The sequence below is a fragment of the Paramisgurnus dabryanus genome, chromosome 1 (assembly GCF_030506205.2).
Source record: "Paramisgurnus dabryanus chromosome 1, PD_genome_1.1, whole genome shotgun sequence".
In the NCBI taxonomy this organism is placed as follows: Eukaryota; Metazoa; Chordata; class Actinopteri; order Cypriniformes; family Cobitidae; genus Paramisgurnus; species Paramisgurnus dabryanus.
The window spans coordinates 69,710,629-69,737,300 of NC_133337.1; the positions used below are offsets into that span (position 1 = coordinate 69,710,629).

A 26,672-nucleotide genomic window follows, 5' to 3' on the forward strand; every position below is an offset into this window, starting at 1 on the left:
TTTCTTTTGAAATCATGAGGTTTACCTAGGTTCTTTAGTATTCTTATCCAAACCCAATTTTACACCCTTCTGTGCCCTTTTCGGCTTGACCCCGGCATTGCTGCTTGCAGCTATATTTATTAGGGGTCAAGCCCCGAAGGGGCGAAGACCCCTATTGTATCCGTTAGTTTTCTTTTTAGGGGTCAAGCCCAGAATGGGCGAAGACCCCTATTGTTTCTGTTAGTTTTCTTTTTCTTTTTCTTTTTCTTTTTCTTTTTCTTTTTCTTTTTCTTCCTCCGCCATTGCGGTCTATGGCAGCCTATAGAACTGTACGTAGGAAAGTTATGAAATTTGGCACACTGATAGAGGACTCTCCAAAAAGTCTCCACAGCAAATTTGAAGTCTGTATCTCTAACCCGCTAGCGCCACCAACAGTCCAAATTTGCACTTATGTATTTGCCTATAACTTCTGACCCGTAAGTCCTAGACACTAAATTCTTGTATCCTCTGATTCCTTGGCTCAAGTCGATTCGATTGGACCCTATGACGTCATTTTCCGTCATGAAAAATTTTCCGCCATTTTGATTTATTCATAAAACCTACTTTTGCGAACTTGTCCTAGAGCTTTTGCCCAATTGCCACGAAAAATGGTATGTAGCATCTAGAGACACTCAGGGCAAAAAGTTATTAAAAGAATTTTGATAAACCATTCCGTTTTCGTATAGCGCGTCAACAAATTTTACGTAGAGCCCAAAAAACAGGTTTTAGTGTGTATCTTCGCCAATCTTATGTCTATTGACGCCACACTTGGTAGTTGTGATGCCAGTGAGGATCTGAGGGGGCATGCAGAGTTTCGTCACAGCACCACCTAGTGGTCATACGAATGTTGTACATGCTTATAACTTTGGCTCTGATCTGTGTTTTTTCACGGGACTTGTTTCGCTGAAGTCCAGAATAGTTGCCGAGTCCAACCTTACCAAACATGCCAGATTTCGCCTTACGGTTAGCCCTGCGCAACAAAACAGCACTTAAAAAACACGCGCGAATATCTCCGCGAGCGTAATTCTGATCGACTCGAAAACATCATAGGAAGAATATTGCATTACCTTCTGAACAAAAAGTTCTATTGGCGTTGTATTAAAATTTTCATCAGAAATGGCCGAAAATTGCAAAAAACGAAAAATTACCTTTAAATTTTCTGTTTTTACACATAAATGGTTATAACTTCGTAACGCAAAGAGATTTTTTCACCATATTTGATACGCTGATGTACGACCACAGTCTGAGGCTACACAAAAAAATTTGTATGGTTGCACCACTAGTTGGCCTTATAATTTAACAAAACCTTTGAAATCAAGCCACCCTATGGTCATACAACTGTTTCTTCACTAAACTAAAGTGTATAGTCATAAAACTAGCTAGATGTAACACAGTTATGACCTGAGGTTGCATGCACAATTTTGTCATTGCGCCACCTACTGGTTTTGAGATAGAATAACGCATTTTTTGCCTAAAACTACTGCAACAACACATCTAAAACCATGAGTCATCATGGATTATTCCTTTCATGGCTTTGACTATAATCACTAGTGGATGTCCATTTACTCTCTAGCAACCAATGAGAATACGTTATCAACTGTTTTTGCAAGAGCTTTTTCTCTGCATCAGAACATCGCAGAGACATGGGGGTGGGCTCTTTTGACTCATTAACACCACTGTAACATTTTGTGAGCTGAGTATTGCCACTAGAAGCACCACTCATTTTTACGTCAGTGTTCTAGTTATCAATGCTCGACGAAAGAGAGGGAGAGATGACACTGAATGAAAACACAGCTTTTTAGCTGATAACTGTTATATTATTTACTGAAATCAAGAGATTTTCCCAGGTTCTTTAAACTGCTCATCCGAATTCAACTTTACTTTCTTATGTGCCCTTTTTGGCTTGACCCCGGCATTGCTGCTTGCAGCTATATTGGCAATTGTTTCTGTTAGTAAATTTTTCTTCCGCCATTGCGGTCTATGGCAGCCCATAGAACCGTACGTAGGAAAGTTATGAAATTTGGCACACTGATAGAGGACAGTCCAAATAATATCCACAGCAAATTTGGAGTCTCTATCTCAAGCCCACTAGCGCCACCAACAGTCCAAAGTTGCACTTACGTTTTGTCTTATAACTTCTGAACCGTAAGTCCCAGAAATGAAATTCTTGTTTCTTCTGATTCCTTGGCTCAAGACGATTCGATAGGACCCTATGACGTCATTTTCCGTCATGAAAATTTTTCCGCCATTTTGAATTATTCGTTAAACCTACTTTTGCGAACTCGTCCTAGAGTTTTTTCTCGTTTGCCTCAAAAATCGGTATGCAGCATCTAGAGACACTCAAGGCAAAAAGTTATTAAAAGAGTTTCGATAAACCAATCCGTTGTCGTATAGCGCGTCAACGAATTTTAGGTAGAGCGCACAATAACAGATTTTAGGCTGTATCGTCACCAAACTAAGGCCTATTGACACGACACTTGGTTCTTGAGATGCCAGTCAGGAACTGAGGGTGCATGCACAGTTTCGTTGCAGCGCCACCTAGTGGCCAGACGAATGTTCTATACGCCTATAACTTTGGCTGCGATAAAAGTATTTTCACGGGACTTGATTTTTTGGAGTCCTGAGTAGTCGTCGAGTCCAACGATACCAAACATGCCAGGTTTCGTCATACGGTTAGCCCTGTGCAGCAAAATAGCACTTAAAAAACATGCGCGAATATCTCTGCGAGCGTTATTCCGATCGACTCGAAAACACCATAGGAAGAACAATGCATTACCTTCTGAACAAAAAGTTCTATTGGCGTTATATTAAATTTTTCATAAGAAATGGCCGAAAAATGCAAAAAACGAAAAATTACCTTTAAATTTTGCATTTTTTACACATAAATAGTTATAACTTCGCAACAAAAAGAGATTTTTTCACCATATTTGATACGCTGATGTACGACCACAGTCTGAGGCTACACAAAAAAAATTGTATGGTTGCACCACTAGTTGGCCTTATAATTGAACAAAACCTTTGAAATCAAGCCACCCTATGGTCATACAACTGTTTCTTCACTAAACTAAAGTGTATATTCATAAAACTAGCTAGATGTAACACATTTATGACCTGAGGTTGCATGCACGAATTTTGTCATTGCGCCACCTACTGGTTTTGAGATAGAATATGGCATTTTTTGCCTAAAACTACTGCAACAACACATCTAAAACCATGAGTCATCATGGATTATTCCTTTCATGGCTTTGACTATAATCACTAGAGGATGTCCATTTACTCTCTAGCAACCAATGAGAATACGTTATCAACTGTTTTTGCAAGAGCTTTTTCTCTGTATCAGAACATCACAGAGACATGGGGATGGTCTCTTTTGACTCTTTTAACTTGTTGTAACATGTTGTGACCCATGTTTGCCCACTGTAAGCATCACATACATGTCCTTCAGTGCTCTAATGTTCCATGATTGTCAATAACCGAAGGACAGTTGCAGTAGACAAGAATATAGATTATTTTTGTTGATTACCTTTGCATTTTTTCATCTGAAATCATTAGGTTTACCTAGGTTCTTCAGTCTGCTTATCCAAACGCAACTTTACATCCTTCTGTGCCCTTTTCGGCTTGACCCCGGTATTGCTGCTTGCAGCTATATTTAGGGGTCAAGCCCCGAAGGGGCGAAGACCCCTATTGTATCCGTTAGTTTTCTTTTTATTATTATTAGTTATTCTTCTTCCGCCATTGCGGTCTATGGCAGCCCATAGAACCGTACGTAGGAAAGTTATGAAATTTGGCACACTGATAAAGGACAGTCCAATGTGTCCCCACAGCAAATTTGGAGTCTCTATGTCTAACCCGCTAGCGCCACCAACAGTCCAAAGTTGCACTTATGTTTTTGGTTATAACTTCTGATCCGTAAGTCCTAGAAACAAAATTCTTGTTTCCTCTGATTCCTTGGCTCAAGACGATTCGACTGGACCCTATGAAGTCATTTTCCGTCATGAAAAATTTCCCGCCAATTTGAATTATTCAAAAAACCTACTTTTTCGAACTCGTCCTAGAGCTTTTGTCCGATTGCCACGAAAATTGGTATGTATCATCTAGAGACACTCATGGCAAAAAGTTATCAAAAGAATTTTGATACACCAATCAGTTGTCGTATACCGCCTTGACAAATGTTATGTAGAGCGCAAAAAAACAGATTTTAGGCTGTATCTTCGTCAAACTTAGGCCTATTGAAACAACACTTGGTACTTGTGATGCCAGTCAGGAACTGAGGGTGCATGCACAGTTTCGTTGCAGCGCCACCTAGTGGCCAGACAAATGATTTATACACCTATAACTTTGGCTGCGATAAACGAATTTTGACGGGACTTGATTTTTAGGAGTCCTGAGTAGTCGCCGAGTCCAACGATTCCAAACATGCCAGATTTTGCCTTACGGTTAGCCCTGAGCAGCAAAACAGCACTTAAAAAACACGTGTGAATATCTTCGCGAGCGTTATTCTGATCGACTTGAAAACACCATAGGAAGAACATTGCATTACCTTCTGAACAAAAAGTTCTATTGGCGTTATATTAAAATTTTCATCAGAAATGGCCGAAAATTGCAAAAAACGAAAAATTACCTTTGAATTTTGTGTTTTTTACACATAAATGGTTATAACTTCGCAACGAAAAGAGATTTTTTCACCAGATTTGATACGCTGATGTACGAGCAGAGTCTGAGGCCACACGAAAAAATTGGTATGCCTTCACCACTAGTTGGCCTTATAATTGGACAAAAGCTTTCATATCAAGCAAGCCCTATGGTCATACAACTATTTCTTTGCTGAACTAAAGTGTATAGTCAGGAAACTAGCTAAATGTAACGCAGTCATGCCCTGAGGTTGCATGCACACTTTTGTCATAATGCCACCTAGTGGCTTGGAGATAGAAAATAGCAATTTTTGCCTAAAACTACTGCAACAACACAACTAAAATCATAAGTCATCATGGATTCTTCATTTCATGGCTTGGACTATAATCACTGGTGGATGTGAATCTACTCTCTAGCAACCAATGAGAATACCTAATCAACTGTTTTTGAAAGAGCTTTTTCTCTGCATCAGAACATCGTAGAGACATGGGGATGGTCTCTTTTGACTGATTTAACTTGTTGTAACATGTTGTGACCCATGTTATGCCACTGCAAACATCACTCACATGTCCTTCAGTGGTCTAATGTTCCATGATTGTCAATAACAGAAGGACGATTGCAGGAGACAAGAACATAGATTATTTTTGTTGATTACTTTTGCCTTTTTTTCTTTTGAAATCATGAGGTTTACCTAGGTTCTTCGGTATTCTTATCCAAACCCAATTTTACACCCTTCTGTGCCCTTTTCGGCTTGACCCCGGCATTGCTGCTTGCAGCTATATTTATTATTATTATTCTTCTTCCGCCATTGCGGTCTATGGCAGCCCATAGAACCGTACGTAGGAAAGTTATGAAATTTGGCACACTGATAAAGGACAGTCCAATGTGTCCCCACAGCAAATTTGGAGTCTCTATCTCTAACCCGCTAGCGCCACCAACAGTCCAAAGTTGAACTTATGTTTTTGCTTATAACTTCTGAACCTTAGGTCCTAGAAACGAAATTCTTGTTTCCTCTGATTCCTTGGCTCAAGACGATTCGATTGGACCCTATGACGTCATTTTCCGTCATGAAAATGTTTCCGCCATTTTGAATTATTCGTAAAACCTACTTTTGCGAACTCGTCCTAGAGTTTTTACCCGATTGCCGCGAAAATTGGTATGTAGCATCTAGAGACCCTCACGGCAAAAAGTTATCAAAAGAATTTCGATAAACCAATCCGTTGTTGTATAGCGCGTCAACAAATTTTACGTAGAGCGCGAAAAAACAGATTTTAGGCTGTATCTTCGTCAAACTTAGGCCTATTGACACGACACTTGATACTTGTGATGCCAGTCAGGAACTGAGTGTGCATGCACAGTTTCGTCGCAGCGCCACCTAGTGGCCAGACAGATGTTTCTTACACCTATAACTTTGGCTGTGATCAACGTATTTTTACGAGACTTGATTTTTAGGAGTTCTGAATAGTCGCCGAGTCCAACAATACCAAACATGCCAGATTTCGCCTTACGGTTAGCCCTGCGCAGCAAAACAGCACTTAAAAAACATGCGCGAATATCTCCGCGAGCGTTATTCCGATCGACTCGAAAACACCATAGGAAGAACATTGCATTACCTTCTGAACAAAAAGTTCTATTGGCGTTATATTAAAATTTTCATCAGAAATGGCCGAAAATTGCAAAAAACGAAAAATTACCTTTTACAATTTGTGTTTTTATACATAAATTGTTATAACTTCGCAACGAAAAGAAATTTTTTCACCAGATTTGATACACTGATGTATGAGCAGAGTCTGAGGCCACACAAAAAAATTGGTATGCCTGAACCACTAGGTGGCCCTATAATTGAACAAAATCTTTCATATCAAGCAAGCCCTATGGTCATACAACTATTTCTTCACTAAACTAAAGTGTATAGTCATAAAACTAGCTAGATGTAACACAGTTATGAACTGAGGTTGCATGCACAATAGGGATGTAACGGTATTATAAATTTCGTGGTATTGCGGTATAAAATTTTGCTGGTACAACCGTGGTCACGTGATTCGGTAAAACATAAGGTCTTCCGAGCAACACGTGTAGTTTTTTTTCCGGCCAAGTGCAGCGAGTGGAGGGACGCGGGAACTACAATTCCCATAATCCCATGCGTGCCTCTCTGATGCCTCTCTACAAGTGGAGCGACAATGGCGGAAGCAAAAGAAACGCGGATTTTAAATCTGATGTGTGGAAAAGTTCGCGTTCGCTGTGACAAGAAACGAGAAAGGACAAAATGTGATGGACATACAAAAAACGAATGTGAGTAAATCCGTGAATGAGAGCGTGTATGCCGTTTCTCAATTAGAAAGCAGCCTCCTTAGGTCGCATATGCAGGCTGCATCCGTCATTACATGCCTGGTGTATTTAAGTTAACTGAGTATTACATTCGCAAGTCATAAGCGTGTTACAACAATATACGATTAAATAAGAATAATTGTCAACTTGAAAAATGTTAATCTTCTGAAATAAGACGGTCTTCATGACGTATGCAGCCTGCAAATGCAACCTATGGAGGCTTCAGACTTCCGATTGGGAAACGCGCCCCTGCATTGAGTGAGCTGACCTAAGCTCTAGGTCCAGCTACAATAAGTAAGCTGCTATTTTCATTTTTACTGGGTTGTTTTTGTTTTCATGAATTGACCCGCTTAAAACCCATCATCTTTTCTTGATTCTACAATCACAACTGTTGCTTTCATAGGAGTATCAAGCATTAGCATTAATAAAACCTGACTGATTGGGAGTTGTTTAAAGTTGACAAACTAAACTGAAACTTTATTTTTAATTATTTTTGTCCTTTTTATGAAAATTGTAAACACTACACTACGCTACACTTTGTACATTGTAATGTTCAGTCTTGTTTAATAAACACTTATGGCAGTTTTTCCAAGTCTTCATATGTTTTTTCCTTCCTGTAAATGTTTCAATAATTACCGTACCGTGGGCATCCTACCGAAATACTACCGTACTGTGAATTTTTGATACCGTTACATCCCTAATGCACAACTTTGTCATTGCGCCACCTAGTGGTTTTGAGATAGAAATATGGTATTTTTACCTAAAACTACTCCAACAGTACATCTAAAATCTTGGGTCATCATGTATTATTCCTTTCATGGCTTGGAGATCATTGGTGCATGCCAATTAACTCCTTAGCAACCAATTAGGATACCTTATCAATCCTTTTTACAAGAGCCATATCTCTGCATCAGAACATCGTAGAGACATGGGGGTGGTTCTATTTTGAATCATTAACACCACTGTAACATTTTGTGAGCTGAGAATTGCCACTGCAAGCACCACTCACATTTTCTTCAGTGTTCTAGTTGTCAATGCTCCTCGAGAAGAGAGGGAGAGATGACACTGAATGAAAACACAGCTTTTTTAGCTGATAACTGTTATATTATTTAGTCTAAAATCAAGAGATTTTCCCAGGTTCTTTAAACTGCTCATCCGAATTCAACTTTACTTTCTTATGTGCCCTTTTTGGCTTGACCCCGGCATTGCTGCTTGCAGCTATATTTAGGGGTCAAGCCCCGAAGGGGCGAAGACCCCTATTGTATTTGTTAGTTTTCTTATTATTATTATTAGTTATTCTTCTTCCGTTTCTTCTTCCGCCATTGCGGTCTATGGCAGCCCATAGAACCGTACGTAGGAAAGTTATGAAATTTGGCACACTGATAAAGGACAGTCCAATGTGTCCCCATAGCAAATTTGGAGTCTCTATCTCTAACCCGCTAGCGCCACCAACAGTCCAAAGTTGCACTTATGTTTTTGCTTATAACTTCTGATCCGTAAGTCCTAGAAACAAAATTCTTGCTTCCTCTGATTCCTTGGCTCAAGACGATTCGATTGGACCCTATGACGTCATTTTCCGTCATGAAATTTTTTCCGCCATTTTGAATTATTCGTAAAACCTACTTTTGCGAACTCGTCCTAGAGCTTTTGCCCGATTTCAACAAAAATCGGTATGTAGCATCTACAGACCCTCACGGCAAAAAGTTATGGAATTCATGTCAATTCGTCAATCTGTTTTCGTAAACCGCGTCAACGAATTTTACGTAGAGCGCAAAAAAACGGATTTGAGGCTGTATCTTCGGCAAACTTAAGCCTATTGACACGATACTTGGTACTTGTGATGCGAGTCAGGAACTTAGGGTGCATGCAGAGTTTCGTCACAGCGCCACCTAGTGGTCAGACTTATGCTTTAAACGCCTATAACTTTGGCTCCGATTGACATATTTTCACGGGACTTGTTTCTTTGGAGTTCTGAATAGTTGCCGAGTCCAACGATACCAAACATGCCAGAATTCGCCTTACGGTTAACCCTGCGCAGCAAAATAGCACTTAAAAAACATGCGCAAATATCTCCGCGAGCGTTATTCCGATCGACTCGAAAATGCCATAGGAAGAACATTGCATTACCTTCTAAACAAAAAACTCTATTGGCGTTATATTAAAATTTTCATCAGAAATGGCCGAAAATTGCAAAAAACGAAAAATTACCTTTACATTTTGTGTTTTTTACACATAAATGGTTATAACTTCGCAACGAAAAGAGATTTTTTCACCAGATTTGATACGCTGATGTATAAGCAGAGTCTGAGGCCACACAAAAAAATTGGTATGCCTGAACCACTAGGTGGCCCTATAATTGAACAAAATCTTTCATATCAAGCAAGCCCTATGGTCATACAACTATTTCTTTGCTGAACTAAAGTGTTTAGTCATGAAACTAGCTAGATGTAACGCAGATATGACCCGAGGTTGCATTCACGATTCTGTCATAGCGCCACCTAGTGGTTTGGAGATAGAAAATAGCTATATTTGCCTAAAACTACTGCAACAACACATCTAAAACCATGAGTCATCATGGATTCTTCATTTCATATGGCTTGGTCTATAATCACTGGTGGATGTGAATTTACTCTCTAGCAACCAATGAGAATACCTTATGAACCGTTTTGAAAGAGCTTTTTCTCTGCATCAGAACATCGTAGAGACATGGGGATGGTCTCTTTTGACTGATTTAACTTGTTGTAACATGTTGTGACCCATGTTATGCCACTGCAAACATCACTCACATATCCTTCTGTGCTCTAATGTTCCATGACTGTCAATAACAGAAGGATTATTGCAGTGGATTAGAACATAGATTATTTTTGTTGATTACTTTTGCGTTTTTTCATCTGAAATCATTAGGTTTACTTAGGTTCTTTGGTCTGCTTATCCAAACTCAACTTTACACCCTTCTGTGCCCTTTTCGGCTTGACCCCGGTATCGCTGCTTGCAGCTATATTTAGGGGTCAAGCCCAGAATGGGCGAAGACCCCTATTGTTTCTGTTAGTTTTCTTTTTCTTTTTCTTTTTCTTTTTCTTTTTCTTCCTCCGCCATTGCGGTCTATGGCAGCCTATAGAACCGTACGTAGGAAAGTTATGAAATTTGGCACACTGATAGAGGACTGTCCAAAAAGTCTCCACAGCAAATTTGAAGTCTGTATCTCTAACCCGCTAGCGCCACCAACAGTCCAAATTTGCACTTATGTATTTGCCTATAACTTCTGACCCGTAAGTCCTAGAAACTAAATTCTTGTATCCTCTGATTCCTTGGCTCAAGACGATTCGATTGGACCCTATGACGTCATTTTCCGTCATGAAAAATTTTCCGCCATTTTGATTTATTCATAAAACCTACTTTTGCGAACTTGTCCTAGAGCTTTTGCCCAATTGCCACGAAAAATGGTATGTAGCATCTAGAGACACTCAGGGCAAAAAGTTATTAAAAGAATTTTGATAAACCATTCCGTTTTCGTATAGCGCGTCAACAAATTTTACGTAGAGCCCAAAAAACAGGTTTTAGTGTGTATCTTCGCCAATCTTATGTCTATTGACGCCACACTTGGTAGTTGTGATGCCAGTGAGGATCTGAGGGGGCATGCAGAGTTTCGTCACAGCACCACCTAGTGGTCATACGAATGTTGTGCATGCTTATAACTTTGGCTCTGATCTGTGTTTTTTCACGGGACTTGTTTCGCTGAAGTCCAGAATAGTTGCCGAGTCCAACCTTACCAAACATGCCAGATTTCGCCTTACGGTTAGCCCTGCGCAGCAAAACAGCACTTAAAAAACACGCGCGAATATCTCCGCGAGCGTAATTCTGATCGACTCGAAAACATCATAGGAAGAATATTGCATTACCTTCTGAACAAAAAGTTCTATTGGCGTTGTATTAAAATTTTCATCAGAAATGGCCGAAAATTGCAAAAAACGAAAAATTACCTTTAAATTTTCTGTTTTTACACATAAATGGTTATAACTTCGTAACGCAAAGAGATTTTTTCACCATATTTGATACGCTGATGTACGACCACAGTCTGAGGCTACACAAAAAAAATTGTATGCTTGCACCACTAGTTGGCCTTATAATTGAATAAAACCTTTGAAATCAAGCCACCCTATGGTCATACAACTGTTTCTTCACTAAACTAAAGTGTATAGTCATAAAACTAGCAAGATGTAACACAGTTATGACCTGAGGTTGCATGCACGAATTTTGTCATTGCGCCACCTACTGGTTTTGAGACAGAATATGGCATTTTTTTGGCCTAAAACTACTGCAACAACACATCTAAAACCATGAGTCATCATGGATTATTCCTTTCATGGCTTTGACTATAATCACTAGTGGATGTCCATTTACTCTCTAGCAACCAATGAGAATACCTTATCAACTGTTTTTGCAAGAGTTTTTTCTCTGCATCAGAACATCGCAGAGACATGGGGATGGTCTCTTTTGACTCTTTTAACTTGTTGTAACATGTTGTGACCCATGTTTGCCCACTGTAAGCATCACATACATGTCCTTCAGTGCTCTAATGTCCCATGATTGTCAATAACCGAAGGACAGTTGCAGTAGACAAGAACATAGATTATTTTTGTTGATTACTTTGCATTTTTTCATCTGAAATCATTAGGTTTACCTAAGTTCTTCAGTCTGCTTATCCAAACGCAACTTTATATCCTTCTGTGCCCTTTTCGGCTTGACCCCGGTGATTGCTGCTTGCAGCTATATTTAGGGGTCAAGCCCAGAATGGGCGAAGACCCCTATTGTTTCTGTTAGTTTTCTTTTTCTTTTTCTTTTTCTTTTTTGGTAATTGTTTCTGTTAATACATTTTTTTTCTTCCGCCATTGCGGTCTATGGCAGCCCATAGAACCGTACGTAGGAAAGTTATGAAATTTGGCACACTCACAGAGGACAGTCCAAATAATATCCACAGCAAATTTGGAGTCTCTATCTCAAACCCGCTAGCGCCACCAACAGTCCAAAGTTGCACTTACGTTTTTGCTTATAACTTCTGATCCGTATGTCCTAGAAACGAAATTCTTGTTTCCTCTGATTCCTTGGCTCAAGACAATTCGATTGGACCCTATGACGCCATTTTCCGTCATGAAAATTTTTCCGCCATTTTGAATAATTTGTTAAACCTACTTTTGCGAACTCGTCCTAGAGTTTTTACCCGATTGCCACGAAAATCGGTGTGCAGCATCTAGAGACACTCACGGCAAAAAGTTATTAAAAGAATTTCGATTAACCAATCCGTTGTCGTATAGCGTGTCAACAAATTTTACGTAGAGCGCAAAAAACAGATTTTAGGCTGTATCTTCGCCAAACTTAGGCCTATTGACACGGCACTTGGTAATTGAGATGCCAGTCAGGATATGAGGGTGCATGCACAGTTTCGTTGTAGCACCACCTAGTGGTCAGCCATATGCTTTACATGCCTATAACTTTGGCTGTGATCAACGTATTTTTACGAGTCTTGTTTCTTTGAAGTCCTGAATAGTTGCCGAGTCCAACGATACCAAACATGCCAGATTTCGCCTTACGGTTAGCCCTGCGCAGCAAAACAGCACTTAAAAAACATGCGCGAATATCTCCGCGAGCGTTATTCCGATCGACTCGAAAACACTATAGGAAGAACATTGCATTACCTTCTGAACAAAAAGTTCTATTGGCGTTATATTAAAATTTTCATCAGAAATGGCAGAAAATTGCAAAAAACGAAAAATTACCTTTACATTTTGTGTTTTTTACACATAAATGGTTATAACTTCGTAAAGCAAAGAGATTTTTTCACCATATTTAATACGCTGATGTATGAGCAGAGTCTGAGGCCACACAAAAAAATTGGTATGCCTGAAACACTAGGTGGCCCTATAATTGAACATAATCTTTCATATCAAGCAAGCCCTATGGTCATACAACTATTTCTTCACTAAACTAAAGTGTATAGTTATAAAACTAGCTAGATGTAACACAGTTATGAACTGAGGTTGCATGCACAACTTTGTCATTGCGCCACCTAGTGGTTTTGAGATAGAAATATGGTATTTTTGCCTAAAACTACTGCAACAGTACATCTAAAATCTTGGGTCATCATGTATTATTCTTTTCATGGTTTGGAGATCATTGGTGCATGCCAATTAATTCCTTAGCAACCAATTAGGATACCTTATCAATCCTTTTTACAAGAGCTATATCTCTGCATCAGAACATTGTAGAGACATGGGGGTGGTCTCTTTTGACTCATTAACACCACTGTTACATTTTGTGAGCTGAGAATTGCCACTGCAAGCACCACTCACATTTTCTTCAGTGTTCTAGTTGTCAATGCTCCTCGAGAAGAGAGGGAGTGATGACACTGAATGAAAACACAGCATTTTTGCTGATAACTGTTATATTATTTAGTCTGAAATCAAGAGATTTTTCCAGGTTCTTTAAACTGCTCATCCGAATTCAACTTTACTTTCTTATGTGCCCTTTTTGGCTTGACCCCGGCATTGCTGCTTGCAGCTATATTTAGGGGTCAAGCCCCGAAGGGGCGAAGACCCCTATTGTATTTGTTAGTTTTCTTATTATTATTATTATTATTAGGGGTCAAGCCACGAAGTGGCGTAGACACCTATTGTTATTGTTAGTTTTCTTATTATTATTATTATTATTATTATTATGTTTCCTCTTCCGCCATTGAAGTCAATGGTAGCCCATAGAACCGTACGTAGGAAAGTTATGCAATTTGGCACACATGTAGAGGACAGTCTTAGAAGTTACTATAGCAACATAGGTGTGTCTAACTCAAACCCTCTAGCGCCACCAACAGTCCAAAAGTCCACTTATGTTCATGCTCATAACTTCTGACCCGTGAGTCCTAGAAACTAAATTCTTGGTTCCTCTGAATCCTTTGCTCATGATGATTCAATTGCACACATTGATGTCATTTGTGTCATGCAAATCTTTCCGCCATTTTGAATTTTCTGTAAAACCTACTTTTTCGAACTCCTCCTAGAGCGTTCGTCCGATTTGCATGTCCTTTGGTATGTAGCATCTAGAGACACCCCAGACAAAAAGTTATCAAAAGCTTTTTGATAGACCAATGCGTTCTCGTATAAATTGACAACATATATGGCGGCGAGCACGCCAAAACGGACGTGAGGCCGTATCTTCGCAAAACTTTATTGTATCGACACGAAACTTGGTATTTGTCATTACAGTCATGACCTGAGGGTGCCTGCAACGTTTCGTCACAGCGCCACCTAGTGGTCACGAGATTCGAAAAATGCCTATTTTCGCTTATAACTACTTCAAACTTGAGTCTAAAATCATGAAGTTGGTCTTGTTAGATTCCTTGAGGCATGCCGAGTCAAACGATACCAAACGGTTTTCGGTCGGCCATTTTGGGTGTCGGCCATTTTGAATTTTCTCATTAAGTTCAGTATTTCACAAACAGAATGGCGTATCGCTACGAAATTTGGCATGGTTCATCAGTGACATGTTCTGAGCGCACCTATAAATCTTTAGGACAGCGCCACCTAGTGGTCAGGATATGTAAATAAATAGTTTAAAATCTTTATATCATTTGAATAAATTGCCACTATGACATAAGACTTCACTCTATTGATTCCTTGGCTCATGCTGAGTCCGACTGTACCAAGTATGTCTGAGTCAAACCTACTTCCTGTCGGCCATTTTGAATTATATTGAAGACCTACTTTTTCGAACTCCTCCTAGAGCGCTTGTTTGATTGGCTTGAATTTTGGTAGGCATCATCTAGAGACACTCTAGACAAAAAGTTATCAAAAGCTTTTCTGTAGACCTATTCGTTGTCGTATAAAGCATCAAAGAATGCGAGGGCGAGCACGCCAAAATGTGTTTTAAGCCTGTATCTTCGCAAAACTTTTGCGTATTGATATGAGACTTGGTATATGTCATAACAGTGATGACGTAAGGGTGCATGCACCGTTTTGTCACACTGCCCCCTACTGGTCACGAGATATAAATTTTTTTTATTTTTGCTTATAACTACTGCAAACTTAAATGTAAAATTATGAGACTGGTCTTGTTAGATTTCGTGAGGCATGCCGAGTCAAACGATACCAAATGGTTTTTGGTCGTCCATTTTGTGTGTCGGCCATTTTGAATTTTTTCTTTAAGTTCAAGTATTTCAGAAACGCAATTGCGTATTGTTATGAAACTTGGTATGGTTCATCAGCAACATGTTCTGAGAGGACATGTAAACTTTTCGGCGCCCCCTAGTGGTCAAGAGTTTTGAAGCTATATCTCTGCATCTCTTTGTCATATTTACACCAAATTTGGTGGGTGTCATCACAATCAAGACCTGAGTCACAATTTATTGTTTGGTCAGTGCCCCCTAGTGGTCAAGTCATTTAAGGCTATATCTCCGTATCGCTTTATTGTATTTACACTAAATTTGGTATGTGTCATCACAGTCATGACCTGAGGCACCATCTATTGTTTCGGCACAGTGCCACCTAGTGGTCTCAAGATACGAAAAAATTGCTTTTTTTCATAAAACTAATGCAAACTTAGATCTTAAATCGTGACAGTCATCACGTATGAATAATTTTTTGCCATGTTTGGCTTGACCCCGGTATCGCTGCTTGCAGCTATATTTCTTCTTCTTCTTCTTCTTCTTCCGCCATTGCGGTCTATGGCAGCCCATAGAACCGTACGTAGGAAAGTTATGAAATTTGGCACACTGATAAAGGACAGTCCAATGTGTCCCCACAGCAAATTTGGAGTCTCTAACTCCAACCCTCTAGCGCCACCAACAGTCTAAAGTTGCACTTACGTTTTTGTTTATAACTTCTGACCCGTACGTCCTAGAAACGAAATTCTTGTTTCCTCTGATTCCTTGGCTCAAGACGATTCGACTGGACCCTATGACGTCATTTTCCGTCATGAAAATTTTTCCGCCATTTTGAATTATTCGTTAAACCTACTTTTGCGAACTCGTCCTAGAGCTTTTGCCCGATTTCCACGAAAATCGGTATGTAGCATCTACAGACCCTCACGGCAAAAAGTTATGGAATTCATGTCGATTCGCCAATCTGTTTGCGTAAACCGTGTCAACAAATTTTACATAGAGTGCAAAAAAACGGATTTGAGGCTGTATCTTCGCCAAACTTAAGCCTATTGAAACGACACTTGGTACTTGTGATGCCAGTCAGGAACTGAGAGCGCATGCCCAGTTTCGTCGCAGCGCCACCTAGTGGTAAGACGAATGTTTTACACACCTATAACTTTGGCTGTGATCGACGTATTTTCATGGGACTTGTTTCCTTGGAGTCCTGAATAGTTGCCGAGTCCAACGATACCAAACATGCCAGAATTGGACTTACGGTTAACCCTGCGCGGCAAAATAGCACTTAAAAAACACGCGCGAATATCTCCGCGAGCGTAATTCTGATCGACTCGAAAACATCATAGGAAGAATATTGCATTACCTTCTGAACAAAAAGTTCTATTGGCATTGTATTAAAATTTTCATCAGAAATGGCTGAAAATTGCAAAAAACGAAAAATTACCTTTAAATTTTGTGTTTTTACACATAAATGGCTATAACTTCGTAACGCAAAGAGATTTTTTTACCATATTTGATACCCTGATGTATGAGCATATTTTGAGGCCACACAAAAAAAATTGTATGCTTGCAACACTAGGTGGCCCTATAATTGAACAAAACCTTTGATATCAAGCCAGCCCTATGGTCATACAACTGTTTCTTCACTAAACTAAAGTGTATAGTCATAAAACTAGCTAGATGTAACACAGTTATGACCTGAGGTTGCATGCACAATTTTGTCATTGCGCCACCTACTGGTTTTGAGATAGAATAACGCATTTTTTGCCTAAAACTACTGCAACAACACTTCTAAAACCATGAGTCATCATGGATTATTCCTTTCATGGCTTTGACTATAATCACTGATGGTTGTCAATTCACTCCCTAGCAACCAATGAGAATACCTTATCAACCGTTTTTGCAAAAGCTATATCTCTGCATCGGAACACCGTAGAGACACGGGGGTGGGCTCTTTTCACTAATTAAACTTGGTTTAACTAGGTTCTTCAGTCTGCTTATCCAATCTCAATTTTACATCCTTTTGGGCCCTTCTCGGCTTGACCCCGGTATTGCTGCTTGCAGCTATATTTAGGGGTCAAGCCCCGAAGGGGCGAAGACCCCTATTGTATTTGTTAGTTTTCTTATTATTATTATTAGTTATTAGGGGTCAAGCCCCGAAGGGGCGAAGACCCCTATTGTATCCGTTAGTTTTCTTTTTATTATTATTATTATTATTATTATTATTATTAGTTATTCTTCTTCCGCCATTGCGGTCTATGGCAGCCCATAGAACCGTACGTAGGAAAGTTATGAAATTTGGCACACTGATAAAGGACAGTCCAATGTGTCCCCACAGCAAATTTGGAGTCTCTATCTCTAACCCGCTAGCGCCACCAACAGTCCAAAGTTGAACTTATGTTTTTGCTTATAACTTCTGATCCGTAAGTCCTAGAAATGAAATTCTTGTTTCCTCTGATTCCTTGGCTCAAGACGATTCGATTGGACCCTATGACGTCATTTTCCGTCATGAAATTTTTTCCGCCATTTTGAATTATTCGTAAAACCTACTTTTGCGAACTCGTCCTAGAGTTTTTACCCGATTGCCGCGAAAATTGGTATGTAGCATCTAGAGACCCTCACGGCAAAAATTTATCAAAAGAATTTCGATAAACCAATCCGTTGTCGTATAGCGCGTCAACAAAATTTTCGTAGAGCGCAAAAAAACAGATTTTAAGCTGTATCTTCGTCAAACTTAGGCCTATTGACACGACACTTGGTACTTGTGATGCCAGTCAGGAACTGAGTGTGCATGCACTGTTTCGTCGCAGCGCCACCTAGTGGCCAGACAGATGTTTTTTACACCTATAACTTTGGCTGTGATCAACGTATTTTGACGGGACTTGATTTTTAGGAGTCCTGAATAGTCGCCGAGTCCAACGATGCCAAACATGCCAGTTTTCGCCTTACGGTTAGCCCTGCGCAGCAAAACAGCACTTAAAAAACATGCGCGAATATCTCCGCGAGCGTAATTCTGATCGACTCGAAAACATCATAGGAAGAATATTGCATTACCTTCTGAACAAAAAGTTCTATTGGCACTATATTAAAATTTTCATCAGAAATGGCCGAAAATTGCAAAAAACGAAAAATTACCTTTAAATTTTGTGTTTTTACACATAAATGGTTATAACTTCGTAACGCAAAGAGATTTTTTCACCATATTTGATACGCTGATGTACGACCACAGTCTGAGGCTACACAAAAAAAATTGTATGGTTGCACCACTAGTTGGCCTTATAATTGAACAAAACCTTTGAAATCAAGCCACCCTATGGTCATACAACTGTTTCTTCACTAAACTAAAGTGTATAGTCATAAAACTAGCTAAATGTAACACATTTATGACCTGAGGTTGCATGCACGAATTTTGTCATTGCGCCACCTACTGGTTTTGAGATAGAATATGGCATTTTTTGCCTAAAACTACTGCAACAACACATCTAAAACCATGAGTCATCATGGATTATTCCTTTCATGGCTTTGACTATAATCACTAGAGAATGTCCATTTACTCTCTAGCAACCAATGAGAATACGTTATCAACTGTTTTTGCAAGAGCTTTTTCTCTGTATCAGAACATCACAGAGACATGGGGATGGTCTCTTTTGACTCTTTTAACTTGTTGTAACATGCTGTGACCCATGTTTGCCCACTGTAAGCATCACATACATGTCCTTCAGTGCTCTAATGTTCCATGATTGTCAATAACCGAAGGACAGTTGCAGTAGACAAGAATATAGATTATTTTTGTTGATTACCTTTGCATTTTTTCATCTGAAATCATTAGGTTTACCTAGGATCTTCAGTCTGCTTATCCAAACGCAACTTTACATCCTTCTGTGCCCTTTTCGGCTTGACCCCGGCATTGCTGCTTGCAGCTATATTTCTTCTTCCGTTTCTTCTTCCGCCATTGCGGTCTATGGCAGCCCATAGAACCGTACGTAGGAAAGTTATGAAATTTGGCACACTGATAAAGGACAGTCCAATGTGTCCCCATAGCAAATTCGGAGTCTATATCTCTAACCCGCTAGCGCCACCAACAGTCCAAAGATGCACTTATGTTTTTGCTTATAACTTCTGATCCGTAAGTCTTAGAAACAAAAATCTTGCTTCCTCTGATTCCTTGGCTCAAGACGATTCGATTGGACCCTATGACGTCATTTTCCGTCATGAAAATTTTTCCGCCATTTTGAATTATTCGTAAAACCTACTTTTGCGAACTCGTCCTAGAGCTTTTGCCCGATTTCCACGAAAATCGGTATGTAGCATCTACAGACCCTCACGGCAAAAAGTTATGGAATTCATGTCAATTCGTCAATTTGTTTTCGTAAACCGCGTCAACAAATTTTACGTATAGCGCAAAAAAAACGGATTTGAGGCTGTATCTTCGGCAAACTTAAGCCTATTGACACGATACTTGGTACTTGTGATGCCAGTCAGGAACTACGAGTGCATGCAGAGTTTCGTCACAGTGCCACCTAGTGGTCAGACTTATGCTTTACACGCCTATAACTTTGGCTCCGATTGACGTATTTTCACGGGACTTGTTTCTTTGGAGTTCTGAATAGTTGCCGAGTCCAACGATACCAAACATGCCAGAATTGGCCTTACGGTTAACCCTGCGCGGCAAAATAGCACTTAAAAAACATGCGCGAATATCTCCGCGAGCGTTATTCCGATCGACTCGAAAATGCCATAGGAAGAACATTGCATTACCTTCTTAACAAAAAACTTTATTGGCGTTATATTAAAATTTTCATCAGAAATGGCCGAAAATTGCAAAAAACGAAAAATTACCTTTACATTTTGTGTTTTTTACACATAAATGGTTATAACTTCGTAACGAAAAGAGATTTTTTCACCAGATTTGATACGCTGATGTATGAGCAGAGTCTGAGGCCACATAAAAAAATTGGTATGCCTGAACCACTAGGTGGCCCTATAATTGAACAAAATCTTTCATATCAAGCAAGCCCTATGGTCATACAACTATTTCTTTGCTGAACTAAAGTGTAAAGTCATGAAACTAACTAGATGTAAGGCAGATATGACCCGAGGTTCCATGCACGATTCTGTCATAGCGCGACCTAGTGGTTTGGAGATAGAAAATAGCTATATCTGCCTAAAACTACTGCAACAACACATCTAAAACCATGAGTCATCATGGATTCTTCATTTCATATGGCTTGGTCTATAATTACTGGTGGATGTTAATTTACTCTCTAGCAACCAATGAGAATACCTTATCAACCGTTTTTGAAAGAGCTTTTTCTCTGCATCAGAACATCGTAGAGACATGGGGATGGTCTCTTTTGACTGATTTAACTTGTTGTAACATGTTGTGACCCATGTTATGCCACTGCAAACATCACTCACATATTCTTCTGTGCTCTAATGTTCCATGACTGTCAATAACAGAAGGACGATTGCAGTGGATTAGAACATAGATTATTTTTGTTGATTACTTTTGCGTTTTTTCATCTGAAATCATGAGGTTTACCTAGGTTCTTTGGTCTGCTTATCCAAACTCAACTTTACACCCTTCTGTGCCCTTTTCGGCTTGACCCCGGTATCGCTGCTTGCAGCTATATTTATCTATTATTCTTCTTCTTCCGCCATTGCGTCTATGGCAGCCCATAGAACCGTACGTAGGAAAGTTATGAAATTTGGCACACTCATAGAGGACATTCCAAATAGTCACCACACCAAATTTGGAGTGTCTATGTCAAACCCAATAGCGCCACCAACAGTCCAAATTTTCACTTACATTTTTGGTTATAACTGCTGACCCGTACGTCATAGAAACGCAATTCTTGTTTCTTCTGATTCCTTGGCTCATGGCGATTCGGTGGCACCATATGACGTCATTTCCGTTATGCTAATTATTTCGATATTTTGAATTGTTTGTAAAACCTACTTTTTCGAACTCGTCCTAGAGCTTTTGTCCAATTTGCGTAAAGAATGGGTGTGTAGCATCTAGAGACACTCATGGCAAAAAGTTATGGAATTCGTGTTGATTCACCAATCCGTTACCGTATAACGCGTCAATGAATTTTACGTAGAGCGCGAAAAAACGGATTTGAGGCTGTATCTTTACCAAAGTTAAGCGTATTCATACGAAACTTGGTAGTTTTGATGGCAGTCACGACCTGAGGGTCCATGCCCAGTTTCGTCACAGCGCCACCTAGTGTTCACGAGATTTGAAAAATGGCTATTTTTGCTTATAACTACTGCAAACTTGAGTCTAAAATTATAAAAGTGCTATTGTTAGATTCCTTGAGGCATGCCGAGTCAAACGATACCAAAAGGTTTTCGGTCGGCCTTTTTGGGGGTCGGCCATTTTGAATTTTAACTTTTTTTGTAGGAAAGTTATGAAATTTGGCACACTCAAAGAGGACATTCCAAATAGTCCCCACACCAAATTTGGAGTGTCTATGTCAAACCCGATAGCGCCACCAACAGTCCAAATTGTCACTTACATTTTTTGTTATAACTGCTGACCCGTACGTCATAGAAACGCAATTCTTGTTTCTTCTGATTCCTTGGCTCATGCCAATTCGATTGCACCATATGACATCATTTCCGTCATGCTAATTATTTCGATATTTTGAATTGTTTGTAAAACCTACTTTTTCGAACTCGTCATAGAGCTTTTGTCCAATTTGCGTAAAGAATGGGTGTGTAGCATCTAGAGACACTCATGGCAAAAAGTTATGGAATTCGTGTCGATTCGCCAATCCGTTTCCGTACACCGCGTCAACAAATTTTACCCAGAGTGGGAACAAACGGATTTGAGGCAGTATCTTCGCCAAAGTTAAACATATTCACATGAGATTTGGTAGTTTTGATGGCAGTCATGACCTGAGGGTGCGTGCACAGTTTCGGTACAGCGCCACCTAGTTTGAGCATGTTGATGAGCATGACGCAATGGATTTGCGGCTATATCTTCGCAAAAGTTTTGCACATTGGCAGTGGTTCAGTGGTTCACGGGTTAGTGGTGGTTGTCTACAAATCAGACGGTTGGTGGTTCAAACCCCAGCTCCACCTGACCAAGTGTCAAAATGTCCATGAGTTATATCTCATAACAGTCATTGAAAAGTGATTTTTTTTGCTTATAACTACTGCAAAATTGAGTCTAAATTCATGAAAGTGCTATTGTTAGATTCCTTGAGGCATGCCGAGTCAAATTATATCAAAACGTTTTCTGTCTGCCATTTTCGATAACAAAGCATACCAACTTTTTCAAAACTCCTCCTACAGCGTTCGTTTGATTGGCTTGGATTTGGTACACACAATCTAGACTCTAGAGAAAAAGTTTTTGTCAGTTGTTGTATAGCACATCAACAAATATAATGGCGAGCACGAAAATGGATTTGAGGCTATATCTTTGCAAAGGTTTTGCACATTGATGTGTGTATTGGCAGTGGTTCAGTGGTTAGTGTAGGTTGTCCACAAATCGGAAGGTTGGTGGTTCAAACCCCAGCTCCACCTGACCAAGTGATGAGGTGTCCATGAGTGAGACATCTAAGCCCAAATGTTCCCGATGAGCTGGATGGCTCTTGTGTGGCTGACACTGTATGAATAGGTAAATGTTTCACAACTTGTAAATGTCATGAACTGAGGGTGTATGGAATGTTTTGTTACAGCACCACCTAGTTCATCAGTGACATTTTTTGAAAGCCCTTGTAAACTTTTCAGTGCCCCTACTGGTTAAGAGTTTTGAGGCTTTATCTCCAGATCACTTTATCGTATGTACACCAAATTTGGATTTTTCATCAGAATCATGACCTGAGGCACCATATTGTTTCGGTGCAGTGCCCCCAGTGGTCAAGTCATTTGAGGATATATTTCAACATTGCTTAATCATATGTATATCAAATTTTGTGGGTGTCATCCCAATCATGACCCAAGGCATCATCTATTGTTTCGGTGCAGTGCCACCTAGTGGTCAAGTCATTTGAGGCCATATCTCCACATTGCTTAATCATGTGTACACCAAATTTGGTGGGTGTCATCACAATCATGACCTGATGCACCATCTATTGTATCGGTGCAGTGCCTCCTAGTGGTCAAGTCATTTGAGGCTATATATCAACATTGCTTAATTGTATGTATATCAAATTTGGTGGGTGTCATCACAATCATGACCTGAGGCACCATCTGTTGTTTCGGGGCAGTGCCCCCTCATGGTCAAGTCATTTGAGGCTATATCTCAACATTGCTTAATCGTATGTATATCAAATTTGGTGGATGTCATCACAATCATGACCTGAGGAACCATCTATTGTTTCGATGCAGTGCCCCCTTGTGGTCAAGTCATTTGAGGCTATATCTCCACATTGCTTAATCGTATGTACACCAAATTTGGTGGGTGTCTTCACAATCGTGACCTGAGGCACCATCTATTGTTTTAGTGCAGTGCCCCCTAGTGGTCAAGTCATTTGAGGCTATACAATTGCATATGTATATTAAATTTGGTGGGTGTCATCACAAACATGACCTGAGGCAAAACCCATTGTTTCTACACAGCACTCAAGATTTGAAAAATGGCTATATTTGCCTAAATCTACTGAAAACTTCTTAAATCTTAAATCATGACGGTCATCAACCAATACTTCATTCTGTGCCCTTTTTGGCTTGACCCCGGCATCGCTGCTTGCAGCTATATTTATCCTTGAAGTGCTTCGCGCACTAAAAAATGAAATTTATGTGAAAAATAAAACTCAACCAGGCACAGGTTCAACAACCGAACATTTTGATTTACTCTCTCGTAACTTCTGCATCCTTGAGCTTGGACTACAATATCGCAGAGAGAATGGCGGATTGCTCGTAGTGTTGGGCTGGGAGTCGATGTCCTTTTTTGGCAGTTCCGCTGCAAATACTGTGACGTAATTGTTCAAAAAACGTAATAGATCATAGAAAAATCAGAACAGGTTGGAAAATATGACCAAAACAGAATATAAAGATATCAACAAAGCACCTGAAGAGACTATTTTCAACTTTTATGTACTTCTAAACACTACAAATATACAACAAAATGCATTTAAGAGCTAAGAAAGTGGATTTAGCATGATATGTCTCCTTTAATTATCTCAGCTTTTTGCTCAAAATTTGGTGTTTTTGATGAAGCCTATACATATTTGAGAGGTGATAAAAATAGAACACATGAAGGTACGATGAAACAGATTTTTAGTTTGAAAGCAGAGGGTCTGTTCTTTTATTTCATATATTGTATGTATATATATTTAAAAAGGAGCATTTTCTGGAAGACATTCAACTTTTGTGAAAATCATGAAAAATGCTGGCGGCGAAAGAGTTAATGTAACTTAAATCAACATCAAGACAGATTTCAAGATAAATGTTACACTAAAATGCAGTCATTTCAAAGGGTTTATCACTGTACTGTAAAACAAAAGATTTTAAAACATAGACACTCCTACCTAAGGCTCTAAATTCTTCTTTTCCTTTATTTCTTTACGTCATTCCAGCATGTACGGCTATATTCTGTCATGATTCTGCCATCTTGTCCTTTGTTTAATCTAGTCTTGTGGCAGGATCATGACAGACCCATGTTTTGTGTGGGATCACGTTGTCTCAGTATTGGTTTCACTAGACCACGTGTTCCCGGTGTCTTGTCACTTTTACCCCGCTCCCTTGTCATCATCATCCTTATTGTCCTCATTAGTTCTCCCCTATTTAAAGTCCTTGTGTTTGTTGCTTTGTGCTTGTTCATTGTTCCTACATCATGTGAGTACGCTCGTCTCATCTCGTCTCGTCTATTAGATATTTTGTGTTTTGTCAAGTTCATTGTTAAGTGTAATCCTGTTTAGTGTTTTAATGTAGTTTAGAGCTCGTCCTGTTTAGTGTTCTCTCCTTTTGTTTAAGCATCCTGTTTATGTTGTTTTGCCCCCTCGTGGGTTTTGTTTTCAGTTTTGTAATATAATAAAAGTCTTTTGTTGAGATACTGCTGTCTGCTTTTGGGTTCCTCCAACACATCAAAACATATTCATGGCGAGAACCAGTTAATCTATACACAAGTTAGGGGAGGGACAATTTGGAGGCTCTAAATTATTAAAGGGAAAAAGTTAATACAAGGAACTGTTAAAATGGCTTCTAAGTTTGGGTTGCACTTTATTTTACAGTGTGTACTGCTTACATATTTTTTTACTTGGTAAATACATGGGTTAGGGTTAGGTTCAGGGCTGGAACTTAGTAATTACAAAGTTACACAACAAGTATGTAGTATACATGTGGAACTAGGCCTACATGCCTTACTAAAAACATTACTTCTTTGCATTTTCAGGCAAAACAATTGTCTATTGTTTATTTTAGTCTAGGACTAGTCTAATCCTGGGAAACCGCCCAAGACCATAAACAATAAAAAATGGCTGCTGCCTACTTTTCATGGACAAGTTAGGTGACGGGTGTTCCAGTTTGGTTTTCTTTAATGTTTGCATGTATACTATCATTCATGATTATTCCATAGTCTGTTTATTAAAAGCTGCTTATTATCTCTTAGACATAAAGGTGCTACACAATGCCCTAAAATGAACACTTTTTGGCTGTATGGTTTCATTTAACATCTGAAGAACCTTTCAGTTTCATAAAAATAAATAAAATGTATAAATAAAAACCATTATTTTTTTTAGTATAACAAGGTAATTAAGAAATTGTTCTTTTAAGAACATTTGACTGAATGGTTCTTTGGGGAACCAAAAATGAGTTTAAGAGTTTAATATTCAATAATTGTTTATGAAATGCAGACAAGGCTGTAAATTAGATCAACATCTACTTGTGCAATTATTAATACTTAGCCTACATTTTACAATCTTTATTTAAAAATAATAACAAGAAGATCAACCCTGCCCTTCCTCTTAGCTTAGGATTTCTACCCATTCCTTATTAAAAGTTGGTCTGAGGAGCTTTGTGAATAGGTTTTAGGAGGAAAACTCTTGGGGGGTTAAATGTTTGGTGAATACGAGCCATGGACTTTAAAATTAAAGTGCTACAATTTTTTTTAAATGCTCTGATCTTTCTCAGCAGACTTGAATGCACATAGATTACATAGTAAGAGCAGCAAACACACTAATGGCGCTTTTCCATTGCATAGTACCCCACGGTTTAGTTTAGTTTGGGTCGGGTCAGCTCACCTCACTTTGGCGTGGTTAGCTTTTCCATTGAGTTTAGTATCACTTCGGAGTGGGAGGGATTATAGGCGTGTTGTTATCTTTACGCTGCCTACTGCTGTGACATCATACACGTGAGAGCATTGTTGTACATTCCCATACATTCATTTATTTCTCAGTCTGCCACAAAATTAAAATTGGCCACCACAAATAGATGTTTGCACATCGCGTTTATAACTACCACTGTCTCACATGACAGTTTCTATTCAAACACCTGACCTGTGGCGTCAGTCGACGGCGCTCCGCTGAGCCTCATTCAAGTTGCATTTAAGCATATATAATGCGGACGTGCACGTCGCGAATGTGCCTCCACAAACTGCAAG

At 39.4% G+C, this 26,672-nt stretch overlaps 1 protein-coding gene across 1 annotated transcript in view; it reads left to right on the forward strand.

Annotated features, from left to right (window-relative positions):
- The window catches only part of LOC135734447 (putative serine protease 46), a 662,394-nt gene that overhangs the window by 187,631 nt on the left and 448,091 nt on the right, over positions 1–26,672 (forward strand). The gene's annotated exons all lie outside the window — the stretch shown is intronic.